The sequence below is a fragment of the Cherax quadricarinatus genome, chromosome 25, assembly GCF_038502225.1.
Source record: "Cherax quadricarinatus isolate ZL_2023a chromosome 25, ASM3850222v1, whole genome shotgun sequence".
In the NCBI taxonomy this organism is placed as follows: domain Eukaryota; kingdom Metazoa; phylum Arthropoda; class Malacostraca; order Decapoda; family Parastacidae; genus Cherax; species Cherax quadricarinatus.
In genome coordinates this window covers 38,172,748-38,191,026 of record NC_091316.1, presented here as the reverse complement: position 1 = coordinate 38,191,026, position 18,279 = coordinate 38,172,748, and positions in this window count along the sequence as shown.

The window sequence follows — 18,279 nt, the reverse complement described above, 5'->3', positions numbered from 1 at the left end:
TTTCTTGATCCAGCGATTTAAGAAGGAAATGCACCTCCTCCTGCCTTATTGTCACCACTGACAGCTTTGACACAGTTCTCGCAGCTAGCCAAGGAGGTCCCTTGCTGGATGAGGAACCTGCATCTTGGCAGCAAAGTGTTCGGCAAAGAGGTCAGCTTTCTCCTGTTATAGGGAATTAAGGAAATTAAGGAAAAATCTTAGGCTTCACCTAACGAAACAGACAATGCAAATGTGATAGTAATTATGTACAAGGTAGATTATAGTGGAAAAATAACCATGTATTAAAAAAAGGGGGAGCTAACGTGCCCTTTAATGTTAATCACGCCTTTGAAATAAACTCGTATAGTTATCAAGAGGTTTTAAAAGAGGTTACCTACCATAACAGAACAAAAACAAAATCTCGACTAATATAATTGTTAAAGATTCTGTCATTCCATGGTTATTATATACTGTGTGTAGCTTTTACTGAGCAAACACCGAGACAGGCGCATCTGTTTCAGTGTATGTACACTGAGAGATGAGAATTTCTCAGTGTATACATACTAAGGGGCAAATCTTTCAACACATTCAATGAGAGTTTATTTTAAGCCATATTTTAGGCGTAAAATTATTCATGACTGTTAGAGAAGAAAAGTTAGGCAGTCTTTAACGACACTCAGTCAGAAAGTTTTGAACTATCGACCTAATGCTATCACATAAGTGAGGATCAAACCTTTGGAGAGCCACTCACTTTGTTCGAATTCATTATTCGATGAGTTACATATCCTAAGCTAATAATCTAACCTAACAAACTAGCTTAACAATCTAACAAACTCGTTTTAAAGAGAGACTCTTATTTTCACTCGACAAGCACTCTATATACATATGGAAATGCCTAATGACCAGTTAAAGAGTTAAAATCGCACTTTTCAAATTTTATTAAAAAATTTTTTCAAGTATGCAAAACGCGTGATATTATATGGAATTCATTCATAAAGTAATATTCAACTTTTCCATTCATATTCTAATTCGTCGGCACAAAATGGAATATTCAATTTTCCTATCCAGTATTATCATGGACGGTATTCACTGCATTTCACACATCTGCTCTGGGTTTGGGCACATTAGTAGTTTTAAATTATGGACTTATTCACACACACACACACACACACACACACACACACACACACACACACACACACACACACACACACACACACACACACACACACACAGGTGGGAGTAACAGCAACATTAGTGCTCACTCAATTTGAGTTTTTTGTGGCCTAGCCATGGGTACAGCAGTAATGAGTGAATGTGTCAGGGTCAGTGAATAACTCTGAAGAGAATCACAAGGTGCATTAAGTCACATGAGGATGATTAGAACCTCAATTTTAAAAGACAATTTGAAAGTGATATTAGTAGCAGAGGAGGGAGACAGAGGCCTAGGCTGGTGTTGCCGCATGTGACACTAAGAAAGAGAATTGCAAATCAGTGTGTGACCGATGAGAGAAGCGCAGTAAATAGGAACAATTTAAATATAGTAAAGAAGAGGTGGAGGTACTAGGCCAGGACAAAGTCACAACGAGCTGGATGATCTTCTGGCTAATATGCAAGGATTCACCTGTGTGGTAGCGGAGTCAGGTGCGGGTTCTGGGTACCGCCAGCTGTAAGTGAATGATCCATTCTTACTTACTGTGAATAAGGAATTGACTAAAAAAATACTCAATAGCAAACAGTATTTAGTATTTTAAAGCTGAAGTCAGGGCGGGCAGACAGGTGTCTATTACACTCAATTTGCATAAGCATAGATGGTACAACGTAAGTAGGAAGTTGTTGGGTCAGTGTCAGGTCAAGCCGTAGCTATGTACACGTGACATGCACACACACACACACACACACACACACACACACACACACACACACACACACACACACACACACACACGAATAAAGGTTAAGGGAAATTGGCATGACGACACTGGAGGACAGGAGGGTCCGGGGAGATATGATAACGACATAAAATACTGCGCGGAAAAGACAAGGTGGACAAAGACAGGATGTTCCAGAGATGGGACACAGAAACAAGGGGTCACAATTGGAAGCTGAAGACTCAGGGATGCTAGGAAGTATTTCTTCAGTCATAGAGTTGTCAGGCAGTGGAACAGCCTAGAAAGTGACGTAGTGGAGGAGGGAACCATACATAGAGTTTTAAGACGAAGTTTGATAAAGCTCATGGAGCAGGGAGAGAGAGGACCTAGTAGCAATCAGTGAAGAGGCGGGGCCAGGAGCTATGACTCGACCCCTGCAGCCACAAACAGGTGAGTACAAATAGGTGAGTACACATAAGAAATTAGAGAAAGTGCAAAGGTTTGCGACACGGTTAGTTCCAAAGCTAAGGGGAATGTCTCACGAAGAAAGGGTAAGGGGAAATCGGCCTAACGGCACTGGAGGACAGGAGGGTCAGGGGAGACATGATAACGACATATAAAATACTGCGTGGAATAGACAAGGTGGACAGAGACAGGATGTTCCAGAGAGGGGACACAGATACAAGGGGTCACAATTAGAAGCTGAAGACCCAGATGAGTCAAAGGGATGTTAGGAAGTATTTCTTCAGTCATAGAGTAGTCAGGAAGTGGAATAGCCTAGCAAATGAGGTAGTGGAGGCAGAAACCATACATAGCTTTAAGATGAGGTATGATAAAGCTCATGGAGCAGGGAGAGAGAGGACCTAGTAGCACTCAGTGAAGAGGCGGGGGCCGGTAGCGGAGTCTCGACCCCTGCGACCACAATTAGGCGAGTACACAAGGAGAGTGAACGGGATAACTTGGAGACCCATGGGGGTCCCGAAACATGGAGAGCCAAGAAGATAGATGTGGCACTGGAAAACCTCATGCTTCAGTATGTTAGGGACACTACCAGGGAGAGAGATGAGAAAGAACCACCTTGAGTAGTTCTAACTTCGAGGACATCATGTACGAAAGGGCCCTTGGGGCTAGTGGTCACGTGGTTCTGTGCATTGAACACATAGGTAGAGTTACAAGTGGACAGGTAGCAGGAGTAGGATGGGAGAATCAAAACTACAAAAGGGGGAACTACACAATCATGAGGAACTTTCTGCTAGAGGATCAGTGGGACAGAGAATTGGTAGAAAAATCAGTAAATGAAGTGATGGACTACGTGACGAGAAAATACAAGGAGACAGAAAAGAGATTTGGTCCCAAAGGAAATAGAAATAATGGGAAGATCAGAAAGAGATTTGGTTCACTCAAAAGTGTAGGGAGGCATAAACTGAAGGTGTTAGAGAATGGGAAAAGTACAGAAGACAAAGGACCCAGGAAAATAAAAGGATTAGTTAAAGAACCAGAAATGAGTATGCACAGATGAGGAGGGAGGCCCAGTGGCAGTACATAAATGACATAGCATCAAAAGAAAAGTCTGACCCGAAGCTGTTGTATAGCCATATCAGGAGGAAAACAACAGTCAAGGACCAGATAATCAGGCTGAGGAAGGAACGTGGGGAGTTCTCAAGAAATGATCAAGAAGTATGTGAGGAACTTAACATAAGATTTAAAAAAAGTATTTACAGTGGAAACAGAAAAAACTCTGGGTAGTCAGAATTGGGGGGTACGCCTACAAGTTCTGGATGAAATATACACAACCAAGGAAGAGGTGAAGAATGAGCTAAGTGAACTTGATACCCCAAAGGGGGTGGGGCCGGATATCTCTCCAAGGGTCCTTAGTGTGGTAGCAGAGATGCTGTGTGTGTCACTGATCAACACTTTCATTGAAACTGGATAACTACCTGAGGCATGGCAGTTGGCAAATATAGTCCCAATTTTTAAGAAAGGAGACATACACGAGGCATTAAACTTACAGACCAGTGTCACCGACATGTATAGCATGCAAAGTCATGGAGAAGATTGTCAGGAGGAGAATGGAGCAGCTAGAAAGGAAGAAACTTATAAACGACAACCAGCACAGTTTCAGGGAAGGCAAATCCTGTGTTACAAACCTACTAGAGTTTTATGACAAGGAAACGGAAGTAAATCCCGAGAGAGAGGGGTGTGTGGACTGCATTTTCTTGGACGTCAAGAAGGCTTTGGACACATTTCTACACAAGAGATTAATGCAAAAGGTAGAGGATCAGGTAGGTATAACAGGAAAGGCACTGCAACTGATCAGAGAATACCCGACAACCAGGTAACAACAAGTCATAGTACCGACAAGATGTCAGTGTGGGCGCCAGGGATAAGCGGGGTTCCACAGGGGTTAGTCCGAGGACTTGTACTGTTTCTGGTACATGTGAATGACATGACGGAAGGGATGGATAGACTCAGGAGTGTCCCTGTGTACATATGATGTGAAGTTAATGAGGAGAACTAAATCAAATGAAGATCAGGCAGGACTACAAAGAGACCTGGACAGGCTGCAAGCCTGGTCCAGCATCTGGCTCCTCGAATTTAACCCCGCCAAATGCAAAGTCATGAATATATTGGAAGGGCAAAGAAGACCGCAGAGTATAGGCTAGGTGGCCAAAGACTGTAAACCTCACTCAAGGATCTTGGGGTGAGTATAATACCGAGCACATCTGCTGAGGTGCATATCAGCCAGATAACTGCTGCAGCATATGGGCGACTGGTAAGCTTAAGAATAATGTTCCAATACCTCAGTAAGGAATGATTCAAAACTCTCTACGCCGTGTACATCAGGCCCATATTGGAGCATGCAGTACCAATTTGGAACCCACATCTGGTCAAGCAAGTCAAGAAATTAGAGAAAGTGCAAAGGTTTGCAACAAGACTAGTACTGGAGTGATTAAGGGAAATTGGCCTGACGACACTGGACGACAGGAGGGATGAGGGGGGACATAATAACAACATATAAGATAGTGCGAGGAATTAACAAGGTGGACAAAGACAGGATGTTCCAAAGAAGGGACTCAACAGCAAGGGGTCACAATTGGACTCTGAAGACTCAGATGAGGTACAGGGACGTTAGGAAGTATTTCTTCAGCCATGGAGTTGTCAGGATGTGGAATAATCTGGAAAGTGATGTAGTGGAGACGGGATCCATACATGCCTTCAAGATGACTTACACACATATGAACACCCTCTAACACTAACACACTTTAATACACATACATACATACACACACACTAATGGTGCCTCACTATTACGATAAACTTTATAAACCATAGGTGATGTTAGTCTTGGGGAGTTTTATGGAGAATTATTCTCCAGTTATATTGTAATAAGGTTATAAGGAGATCGAAAAAAACTTTGTAAAATGTATCTTTAATATAAAGTAGATATCCTTATAGACTTAAGGTAATTAGTTGTACCTTTTTCTTAATTATATATAAACAAACTTTATACACCACTTATAAATTAAGAAGACCTTCATTCTTAGCTGAATGAACCTGTGGAAAACTGCATTTATCTGAATGTATCATTATGTACATAAAAGTAAATGAACAAAGATAATTATTATTTATCAGTTAAAGTAGGAATTTGGGACACCTAGGTCGCAAAAAATGTCCCCCTTCGATACCTACCACTGTCATATCCACAAGTTGCTCTGGACCTATTAATTATAAATGAAATATACATACACCAGGAATTCTGGTAAATATATAAATTTGGGGACTGTATATTAAAAATAATAAATGATATATATATATATATATATATATATATATATATATATATATATATATATATATATATATATATATATATATATATATATATATATATATATATATATATATATTACACACATTTATACAACAGAAGGAAAATATCTTAATATCACTCACCAATTTGACTGGAGATTAATGTGTATCATACTCAGAAAACCTCACTGTCTATACATGAAAATAACAACTGGCCAGAGTTATAACATAACAGACTTATCTGAGGTTCCTGGAGTTGTCCTGTCCTGTCGTCTGATACCTCAAGTTATGCAGGAATGCACATCCAACAATTTCGCCTCCTATTTGAAAGGTGTCAGCCCAATTTTAACCTCTAGAGCAGGAAAATTCCTTCCCATTACACTAACGTTGTATCCAATTCAAATTAACAATGGCGACTCCTGTCTGCGCAGGCGCAGGTCCAGTTTCCCATTTTCCATAATATAATTCTTTTAAATACAGTATGGCCATCTATTTACATATAACTACTGTATTTCTGGAAAATATATACAGTATTTTCCACAGAACCTTTAATATACAGTTGAACGAAAAGTTACATGATCCTCTATTTCTAAGGAGATTAGGCTGTTGACTTAGAAAACTTGAAGTCTCTACACCAGAGAACTTCTATATAATGAAAATTCCACAATTTTTGGTGGCTTTAGCGAATAAAGCTCTAGACCAAATGCTTCACCGTTTAGGTTAACAGGAGTAAGCCGTGAAGACCTTCTCTATACCGAGAGAGGTGCTGTACTGCCTGCTCTACTCCACTCAACTCTGAGGTAAGCTCGCGTCAGGCCAGTAGTAACCAGAGGTGAGGTCATAAACAGTTGTTATCATCGGTAAATGATGCATCAGCACAAAATACATATATATACATAAAATGAAAAATGAGAAAGATGAAAATGAATATGTAATATTATAAAGCTGATTTTCGTCGTTTTAGCTAATAACGACGATAATCGCAATGTAATATTAGATGGATGAACAAAATTGTAGGACATATTTAGAGAAACCGCATGTCAGCATAACACTCACTAAGCCCCCCCCCCCCAACAAAAAGAAAAAGGGTAGGACGGCAAGGCAAATGTACTGGGAATAGCCGGGTTGATAAAGAAGCATGAACACAGTGAAATGAGAGTTGGAAAAAAATAAACAAGTTTTGCAACTCATTGGAGGATAAGATATCTAAGAGATCAAGAACTAGGAGTTACAAACTGTTACTGATGAGGCAAAGGTACAGAGCCTGGTGGAAGAACTGGAAGTGCTGAAGAGGAATAGGACTGATATGCGAAAGGTGATTTGTGTAAAAACCATCAGTGGACAGTGAGGGGACTGGAAGGGAAAGGAGTAAAGACTCCCCTCGAGGAAATGATATCAGGCCACAGGGACGTCTGGGAGACGATAAGACCCTAAATTAAGAAAATGCTTGAAGCAGACCCAGAGATATGGAGGGAAACAGAATAGGGAGAGGAATGGGAGAGGTCGTTTATTATTCATGCCCACCATGAGGGAGAAGGGAAGACCTATGATGAAAGTAAACAGGAAGGGAAAACAGAGCAGGTACCAAAGACAGGGAGCACAGTCTTGGCGTAATCAACAAACACAACTGTCCACAGAACCACCTACAGCATCCCCTCAACCCTTAACAATTCACACCAACCAAACACAATAACCAGAAACTAACCACACTCCACACCCACAGTCCCCACCCACCACAGCACTAATACCACAACACCACCAGTCTACCATAATATCCAGCCCTGTCTACCACACCCTCAACCTGCAACAAACCCTCCCACCCCCCTGAATACAATTCTGTTTGTGTGTGTGCGTTAGTTATCATTTTGACTTAGGCACATATTGATTAGACACTGGGCCTGTTTGTGTGTACTCACCTATATGTGGTTGCAGGGGTCGATTCATAGCTCCTGGCCCCATCTCTTCACTGGTCGATACTAATTCACTCTCTCCCTGCTTCATGATATTTGTCATACCTCTTCTTAAAGCTATTTATGGAACTTGCTTCCATTACTTCACTCTCCAGATTATTCCAGTTCCTGACAACTTTGAGATTAAAAAAATACTTCCTAACATTCCTATGACTCATCTGGCTTTTCAGCTTCCGATTGTGTCCCCTTGTTTCTGTATCCCATCTCTGAAACATTCGATCCTTGTCCACCTTGTCAATGCCTCTTAGTATTTTATATGTTATCATGTCCCCTCTATCCCTCCTATCCTCTAGTGTCATCAGGTTGAGGTCCATTAACCTCTCCTCATAAGACATACCCCTCAGTTCCGGGACTAATCGTGTTGCAAATTTTTGCACTTTCTCCAATTTCGTGACGTGTTTGACTAAGTGTGGGTTCCATACTGGCGCTGCATATTCCAGTATAGGCCTTACGTACACTGTGTACAATGTCGTGAATGACTCCTTACTCAGATGTCTGAACGCCAATCTCAGGTTTCCAATCTCCCATATGCTGCAGCAGTTATTTGATTGTGTGCCTCAGGGGACATGTTCGTTATAATGCTTACTCCAAGATCCTTTTCTTTAATTGACGTTTGTAGCTGCTGGTTTCCTAGCCTGTACTCCGTCTGCGGTCTTCTATGTCCTTCCCCAATCATCATGGCCTTACACTTACTGGGGTTAAACTCCAGGAGCCATTTGTCGGACTATACTTGTAGTTTGTCCAGATCCCCTTGTAATCTTAACTGATCCTCGCCCACTTGTATTCTCCTCATCAGTTTCACATCATCAGCAAACAGTGACACTTCTGAATCTATTCCTTCCACCATGTCATTCACGTATACAAGAAACAGCACCGGGCCTAGGACTGAACCTTGTGGAACCCCACTCGACACATTCGCCCACTCCGACACTTCATCACGTACCAACACTCGTTGTTTCCTTCCTGTCAGGTATTCCCTGATCCATTGCAGTACTTTCCCCGTTATTCCTGCCTGCTCCTCTAATTGTTGCACCAGTCGCTTGTGTGGTACTGTGTCAAAAGCCTTCTTGCAGTCTAAAAAGATGCAATCTACCCATCCCTCTCTCTCTCTGTTACCTTATCGTAGAACTCAAGTAGATTTGTGACACAGGATTTCCCATCTCTGAAGCCATGCTGACTGTCATGTATAAACCCAATCTTTTCAATGTGTTCCATCACTTTTCTCCTGATAATCTTTTCCATGACTTTACATACTATACAAGTCAGTGACACTGGTCTGTAGTTTAATGCTGCCTGTCTGTCCCCTTTCTTTAAAATTGGAACTACATGTGCTGTCTTCCACGCCTCAGGCAACTGCTCTGTTTCGATAGATTTACTGAAGATTGCTGCTAAGGACACACAAAGTTCCTCTGCTCCCTCTCTCAGTATCCATGGAGATATGTTAACTGGGCCCACCACCTTTGAGGTATCGAGTTCGTCTAGCAGTTTCTTCACCTCTACCTTGGTTATGTGTATTGTGTCCAGTACCTCCTGGTGCACCCTACCTCCACAGTTTGCTGGAAGCATTCCTGAATCTATTGTGAATACATCTCTAAATCTCTTTAGTTCATCACATACTTCTTGGTCACTCTTCGTCAGCTCCCCTCCTTCTTTCCTCAGCCTGATTACCTGGTCCTTGACTGTTGTTTTTCTCCTAATGTGACTGTATAACAACTTTGGTTCATATTTGGCTTTTGATGCTATGTCATTCTCGTATTGCCTCTTGGCCTCTCTCCTTATCCCTGCATATTCGTTTCTGGTTCGTCTGTTCAGCTCCTTGTTTTCTTGAGTCCTTTTTCATTCTATGCCTTTTCCATGCTCTAGCACACTTGGCTTTGGCCTCTTTACACCTCCAATTAAACCATGGGCTCACTCTGGTCTTACCATTTTTTCTGTTGCCCTTTGGTATGAACTTTTCCTCTGCCTCCCTGCACTTAGTGGTCACTATTTCCATCATTTCATTTACTGTCTTTCCATCTAGTTCTCTTTCCCACTGCACTTCATGCAGGAAACTTCTCATTCCTATCTAGTCCCCTTTTTTGAAGTTTGGTTTCTCTCTTTGTTCTCGTGCTGCTGCATTCTCCACTGTTAACTCTGCAAGGTATTCAAAACTCAGGACATCATGATCACTAGCGCCAAGGGGTCTTCCGTGGGTGATATCCCCTATGTCTGAACTATTAAAGGTGAATATGAGATCCAGCCTTGCTGCAACATCCTCTCTCTCTGGTTGTATCCCTAACATGTTGGTGCATTTAGTTCTCCAATACAATCTCCAACATCTTAATCCTCCATGTTTCTGGTCCCCCATGTGGCTCTAGGTTTTCCCAGTCAATCTCTTTATGACTGAAATCCCCCATTATAAGCAATTTTGTCCTACCCATATGAGCCCTCCTGGCCACTTAAGGTAGTGTATCCACCATTGTCCTATTGTGCACATCATACTCTTCTCTTGTTCTCCTGCTGTTAAGTGGTGGGTTATACATCACTGCTATCATCACCTTTGGACCACCAGTCTGAAGTGTTACTACAATGAAGTCGTCTGTTTCCCTTCTTTCCATTCCTCCCATCTCTTCAAAACTCCACTGGTTTTTTACAAGCAATGCTACTCCTCCCCCTCCTCTGTTCTCTCTGTTATTCCTCATAATCTAATATCCAGGTGGAAAAATTGCATCTGTTATCCCTGTAAGTTTTGTCTCTATTAGTGCTATGATGTTAGGCGATGCGTCACTGATGCGTTCTTGCCACTCTTCACTCTTATTTGTTATTCCATCTGCATTGGTGTACCATAACTTTAGCTTCCTTTCCATTACTGCATTTTGGGAGATGGAAGATGAAGGCACAGGCTGGGAGGGTGGGATTCAGGGCACAATATTATGGGAGGCTCCTGTGGTCGTGGAATTAGTGCTTAGGTGGGTGGTGGCTATGGAGTGAGGTTCGTTTCTGTTTACTGTGTGTACTCACCTAATTGTGGTTGCAGGGGTCGAGACTCAGCTCCTGGCCCCGCCTCTTCACTGATCGCTACTAGGTCCTCTCCCTCTCTGCTTCCTGAGCTTTGTCATACCTCTTCTTAAACCTATGTATGGTTCCTGCCTCCACTACTTCACTTGCTAGGCTATTCCACTTCCTGACGACTCTATGACTGAAGAAATACTTCCTAACTTCCCTGTGACTCGTCTGAGTCTTCAGCTAACAATTGTGACCCCTTGTTTCTGTGGCCCCTCTGTGAAACATCCTGTCTCTGTCTACCTTGTCTATTCCCCGCAGTATCTTTCATGTCGTTATCAAGTCTCCCCTGACCCTTCTGTCCTCCAGTGTCGTCAGTCCGATTTCCCTCAACCTTTCCTCGTACGACATTTCCCTGAGCTCTGAGCTCTGGAACTAGCCTTGTTGCAAATCTTTGAACTTTCTCTAACTTCTTGACGTGCTTGACGTGTGTGTGTGTGTACTCACCTATTTGTACTCACCTATTTGTACTCACCTATTTGTGGTTGCAGGGATCGAATCATAGCTCCTGGCCCCGCCTCTTCGCTGATTGCTACTAGGTTCTCTCTCTCCCTGCCCCATGAGCTTTATCATACATCGCCTTAAAACTATGTATGGTTCCCGCCTTCACTACGTCACTTTCTAGGCTATTTCACGGCCTGACTACTCTATGACTGAAGAAATACTTCCTAACATCCCTTTGATTCATCTGAGTTTTCAATTTCTACTTGTGACCTCTTGTGTCTGTGTCCCTTCTCTGCAACATCCTGTCTTTGTCCACCTTGTCTATTCCGCGCAGTATTTTATATGTCGTTATCATGTCTCCCCTAACCCTCCTGTCCTCCAGTGTCGTCAGGCCGATTTCCCTCAACCTTTCTTCGTAGGACAATCCCCTTAGCTCTGGGACTAGTCTTTGCACTTTCTCTAATTTCTTGACGTGCTTGACTAGGTGTGGATTCCAAACTGGTGCTGCATACTCCAGTATGGGCCTGACGTAAATGGTATACAGAGTCTTGAATGAATCCTTACTGAGGTATCGGAACGCTATCTGTAGGTTTGCCAGGCGCCCGTATGCTGCAGCAGTTATCTGATTGATGTGCGCCTCAGGAGATATGCTCGATGTTATACTCACCCCCAGATCTTTTTCCTTGAGTGAGGGTTGCAGTCTTTGGCCATCTAAACCATATTGTGTCTGCGGTCTTCTTTGCCCTTCCCCAATCTTCATGACTTTGCATTTGGCAGGGTTAAACTCAAGGAGCCAGTTGCTGGACCAGGCTTGTAGCCTGTCCAGGTCTATGTAGTCCTGCCTGATCCTCGTCCGATTTGATTCTTCTCATTATCTTCACATCATCTGCAAACATGGACACTTCTGAGTCTATCCCTTCTGTTATGTCATTCACATATACCAAGAACAGCACAGGTCCTAGGACTGACCCCTGTGGAACCCCGCTTGTCACAGGCGCCCACTCTGACACCTCGTCATGTACCATGACTCGTTGTTCCCTCCCTGTCAGGTATTCTCTGATCCATTGCAGTGCCTTTCCTGTTATGTGTGCCTGATCCTCTAGCTTTTGCAGTAACCTCTTGTGAGGAACTGTGTCGAAGGCCTTCTTGCAGTCCAAAAAAATGCAGTCGATCCACCCCTCTCTCTCTCTTGTCTTACTTCTGTCACCTTGTCATTAAACTCCAGTAGGTTTGTGACACAGGATTTTCCTTCCCTGAAACAGTGCTGGTTGCCAATTATACACTTGTTTCTTTCCAGGTGCTTCACCACTCTCCTCCTGATGATCTTCTCCATGACCTTGCATACTATACACGTTAGTGATACAGGTCTGTAGTTTAGTGCCTCATGTCTGTCTCCCTTTTTAAAAATTGCGACTACATTTGCCATCTTCCATACCTCAGGGAGTTGCCCAGTTTCAATTGATGTGTTGAAGATCTTTGTTAATGGCACACACAGTATCTCTGCTCCCTCTTTAAGGACCCACAGAGAGATGTTGTATGGTCCCACCGCCTTTGAGGTGTCAAGTTCGCATAGCAGCTTCTTCACCTCCTCCTTGGTTATATGTACCTCATCCAGCACTTGCTGGTGTATCCCCCTGTTCTGATTTCCTGGAGTCCTACTGGTTTCCACTGTAAATACTTCTTTAAATCTCGTGTTGAGCTCCTGACATACCTCTCGGTCGTTTCTTGTGAACTCCCCATCACCCTTCCTCAGTCTGACTACCTGGTCCTTGACTGTTGTTTTCCTCCTGATGTGGCTATACAACAGCTTCGGGTCAGACTTGACTTTCGATGCTATGTCATTTTCATATTGTCGCTGAACCTCCCTTCTTATCTGTGCATATTCGTTTCTGGCTCTTCGGCTAATCTCTTTATTTTCCTGAGTTCTTTGTCTTCTGTACCTTTCCCTTCTCCAGTACACCTAGTTTTTACCTCCCTACACCTTTGGGTGAACCAAGGACTCGTTATGTTCTTCCCATTATTTCCGTTTCTTTTGGGAACAAACCTCTCCTCTGTCTCCTTGCATTTTGCTGTCACATAGTCCATCATTTCTTGTACTGGTTTTCCTGACAGTTCCCTCTCCCACTGAATGTCTTAAAAAAAGTTCCTCATGCCTGAGTAGTTCCCCCTTTTGTAGTTTGGTTTTTCCCAACCTATTCCTGCTACTCTCTCCACTTGAAGCTCAACTATGTAGTCGAAGCACAGAACCACATGATCACTAGCTCCCAGGGGCCTTTCATACATGATATCCTCGATGTCCGAACTACTCAAGGTGAATACAAGGTCCAGTCTTGCTGGTTCATCCTCTCCTCTCTCTCTGGTAGTGTCTCTAACATGTTGATGCATGAGGTTTTCCAGTAACACATCCATCATCTTGGCTCTCCATGTTTCGGGACCCCCATGGGGCTCCAGGTTTTCCCAGTCAATCTCCTTGTGGTTGAAATCACCCATAACTAGTAACTTTGCTCCCCCCATGTGTGCTCTCCTGGCCACTTCGGCTAGTGTGTCGACCATTGCTCTGTTGCTCTCATCGTATTCTTCTCTTGGCCTCCTGCAGTTCTGTGGTGGGTTGTACATTACTGCAATTATCACCTTATGTCCCTCAGACTGGACTGTTCCTACTAAGTAGTCCCTCTCGCCTGTGCCATCCATTCCTTCCATTTTCTCAAAACCACACTGGTTTTTAATGAGCAGTGCAACTCCTCCTCCCCCTCTCCTCCCTCTGTCTTTCCTGAGGATTTGATATCCAGATGGAAAGATTGAATCTGTTATTATTCTGGTGAGTTTTGTTTCTGTGAGTGCTATTATGTCTGGGGATGTCTCTTTGATTCTTTCATGCCACTCCTCATACTTATTTGTTATTCCATCTGCATTTGTATACCACACCTTCGACTTCTTTTCTAAGACTGTGGTCTGGGAGGTATATTGGGGTTGAGGAAGTGGGAGACCTGATAAGGAACTATGGGTGGTTGCTGTGGGGGTGGAGTTTGTAATGCAGTGGGTGGGGGCATTGGATATTGCATGGGTGTTTTGGTTTAGAGTGTTTGGTTGCACTGGGGTTGACCTGGATGGGGAGCTTCTGTAGGAAGTTGTGAGGGAGGCTGTATTTGATCTTCTTCCTGGGTCTGGGATCTCTTGTCTGTCTCCTCCATCCTCTCTCTTTCCTCCTTTCGCCTTTGTACCATCTCTCTCAGTTTCTGCCTTTCTTCTTGTGTTCTGTTGCAGTCGAGATACACCTTCCTGTATACCGTCATGTCCCTTAGTCATGCTTTCTCCTGCAGGATCCTGTTCCAAGTCGATTCTGCCTTGAAGGTCACTTTCACTGGCCGGGTTCTTTTTTTTGCAAACCCCCTTATTCTCCGAAAATTTTCCAGCTGGGTCATGTCGTCTTCTCCTATTGCTTTTATGATGCTTTCAATTGCTTTTCTTCCCCTTGTTTTCTTGCATCATATGTTTCCCCTTCAACTTCCTGGAGCCCATACACAAAAACTGACCTCTCCCTTTCATTCTTCCACTGCATATCCTTGTGTATCCACTCATTCAATTTAATTTCTTCCATTGCAGCTTTCCTTTCTTCAGTTTCACTAGCTAATGTACTTGGGCTCAGTTGCCTGTCATTTTCCCTTCTCGGCTTTCCCTGGGCTCTGCTGTGGCCTGTTAGGGTCTCCACATATAGCTTAGCTCTTTCATTTACTACAGTCTCCTCTGATAGAGCTTATACATTCAGTTTTGCTTCTTTCCCTACAGTCCCCATATTTGTGACTGAGGTAGCAGTCTCTGATGTCAATCCCAAAATGTTCTTTAGTTCTTTAGGCTGTTTCAGATTTTTCAGTTCCTCTTCTAAACTCTGTATCCTAGCCTCTGCTGCTTTGACCTGCACCTCCCACTTCCTGCTTTCCATATCTATCCTCTCTTCCATTCTCATGCTAAGTTCTTCTAGTTTCTTTTCCCATTCATATTCCCTTTTTATGAGCTCTACTGCCCAATCTTCCTTTGCAGATTCCTCCTCCTGTCCCTTGGTTTTCCTTCCTGCTCTCTGGCAACCCATTTTTGTTTTATATTGATTGCCTCAGAGTGGGAAACCTATGTAATTCTCTGTGTTAGGTTAGCAGTGTGTTTGTCAGAGTGTGGGGGGTAAGGTAGAGGAGGAACTGTGGCTATGTGGGAGAGGAGTGGGAAGGGGGATTTAGGGGGGAATATGGGGAGTGGGAAGGAGGGAGAAGCAAGTGGGTGAACGGGAGAGGGAGAAGAAGGGAGAGGTGGGGAGGGGGAGGGTGAAAGGAGGAGGGGTGGGATCAGGGGAAGGAGTGAGATGTCGGTGGGGAGGGGGGGAGTGTATGTGCGAGTCTGGATATGTGTGTGAGTGTGTGTGTGTGTGTAATTATGTGTGGGTTTATTATGTGTCTGAAAAGTAGGTGAATTGTGCATTGGAGTGTAATGTGGAGTGTCAGTGGTCGCTTGCCTGACCACAACCTCTTGTGACCTAACCCCCACCCTCCTGGGACTTGACCCGCACCTACTTACAATGTTGCCCTTTATGCTTGTCCTGCCACCTAGCTTATAGTAACTTACTCGCCTTGTTCAGTGGATTACCAATTGATATTCCTTATTGAATACTTGAGTGCCTATTCTTTATCGTGCTATGAGAGTTGGACCATTCACAATCACCTTGGCGGTTAATTGGAACCTGAAACCCCACACCCATACAACCACTCATAGGTGAATACAGTACTTGCAATGCAGCTGTTGCAGCCTGTAGATTGTCCTGCTCGATGAGACGTCCTGGCATAGATCCACCTCAATTTCCTCTCGTTATATAATGTACCCTATTCACTGTACTTCTCTCACTGGTCACACGATTGTTTCACTTTATTATCTTTCTTGGGTGACACGTGGCAACGTCGCCTTACCACCCACACTAGCCGGCCAGCTCTGACTGCGCACCTCGTTTTACTTTCTAGATCACTTACAAAATTGCGGCTCTCCCTACACTTATGTGGCTCAGGTAGAGTGTGTGTGTGTGTGTGTGTGTGTGTGTCAGCAAGGTGCTGCCAAAAAGTCCCCGAACTCAAGTTTTCGTGCGCTTCCTGGGAGAAACGTGGTGATGGAGTAGATCATGCTTGGTGACGTAGCCCGGCGAGGTTCACTGTAGTCGGTCGTTGAGGTTAGCCGAGCACTTTTACTCGTGTTATCAGTGCATTGTTGATTTTTTTGTGTAACAGAATGGAATCTTTAAAATAATGAACAACGTATGTGTGAGTGAAATTCTGCTTCAAGCTTGGTAAAGCAGCTAGTGACACTAAATGCTTCAGCAAGCATTTGACGACCATGCAATGGGTCAAACAATATTGAGTATGATGAACGCTGTGGTCATCCACGAAGGTCACAAACAGATGAGGAAGGATATTCACACACATCGTCTTCAAAGTATTCAAGACATGGCACGCTCTTACAGCTCGTTTCAAAGTATTTTGAATGAATATTGTAATAGGAGGCGAGTAACTGCGATATTTTTGCAGTGGTTGCTGACCGAAAACAGGAAAATCTATTGTTTTCTGACCAAAAACAACATGACAGTAGTCCCCCGTCTTCCCTGCTCCTCAGATATAGCTTCCTGTGACGTTTTCCTCTTCGCAAAAATAAAAATGGGACTCAGAGAGCAGCGATTCAACGACGTGGAGGAGATTCAAGCAGGATAGAAAGGCCGCATAAAACGCCGGTAGGAAAGAAGAGTTCCAGAAGAGTTCGAAAAGTAGGAGAAGCGCTGGGATCAGTGTATAGCCTCCCAGCGAAAGTACTTTGAGGGAGATAACTGCAACTTTGTGATTAGGTTAGTATTTTTTTCACGGCAGATTAAAAACTTTCTGATAGCCCCTCGAACAGGCACAACAACCACAGGGAAGGAGAGGGAAATGAGGTTGCTTGAGATCTCTTCGCGATCATTGGAGTGAAAGGGAAAGAAATGGGAATTTCAGTGTTACTTTAAACAGATGTGTTGAAGAATGCAGTCGAGTTCAGAAAGGTCGGCTTAAAGTGGCTATGTGGAGTGGAGTGGCACCCGGCACTTCACTCTAAGTGCCCAGGAAAGGGCAGTTAAGTAATGTTTTAAGAAAAATAGGTAATGCCAGTAAAGCCCATAAGTCTTACGCAGTCGATGCTAAAAGAGAATATAAAACCCACGTTACTACACAAAAATCATTAATGATCCAGCTTCTGTGTTTATGTCCGGATTAAAGGAATATCTGTCAGCATGCTAGAAGTACCTTCGGTCTTGGTAATTTTTATAATTGCATATATGCAAAATCATAGAAACAATATTCATGACTGAAAATGACTAATAACTCAAAAGCTCACCATTAATTACATGTTGTTGACTGCCGTGAATCTGGTTGGCCATTTAATACTTATGCAATTTCATAGCAAGAGTAAACCCGATCAAAGAGACTAAGCTGTATGCTAACAAGAGGACGTTACAAGAGAACATAAAGGAGTAGTGCAGCAAGCTTACTTGCCCATGCTAGGCAGGCCTAACTCACCCTCCCTCATGTTCATGTTAAACCTGTTTTTTAAGCTACCAAAGGTTTTCACTTCGTTGACACTACTCCGTCTAGGAATAAAATATAATGGTAGTAGAAGACCCTCTTGACACAACGCTTCGCCTCATGTTGACCTTCATCAAGTACACAGGAATGAGCAAATACACCGCTTATCCCTGGGATATAAAAACCTTTGTGTAAAACAAGCGAGAGAGAGAGAGAGACAAGGGACGTATTCAGATATTTGGGAGTGGACGTGTCAGCGGATGGGTCTATGAAAGATGAGGTGAATCATAGAATTGATGAGGGAAAAAGAGTGAGTGGTGCACTTAGGAGTCTGTGGAGACAAAGAACTTTGTCCTTGGAGGCAAAGAGGGGAATGTATGAGAGTATAGTTTTACCAACGCTCTTATATGGGTGTGAAGCGTGGGTGATGAATGTTGCAGCGAGGAGAAGGCTGGAGGCAGTGGAGATGTCATGTCTGAGGGCAATGTGTGGTGTGAATATAATGCAGAGAATTCGTAGTTTGGAAGTTAGGAGGAGGTGCGGGATTACCAAAACTGTTGTCCAGAGGGCTGAGGAAGGGTT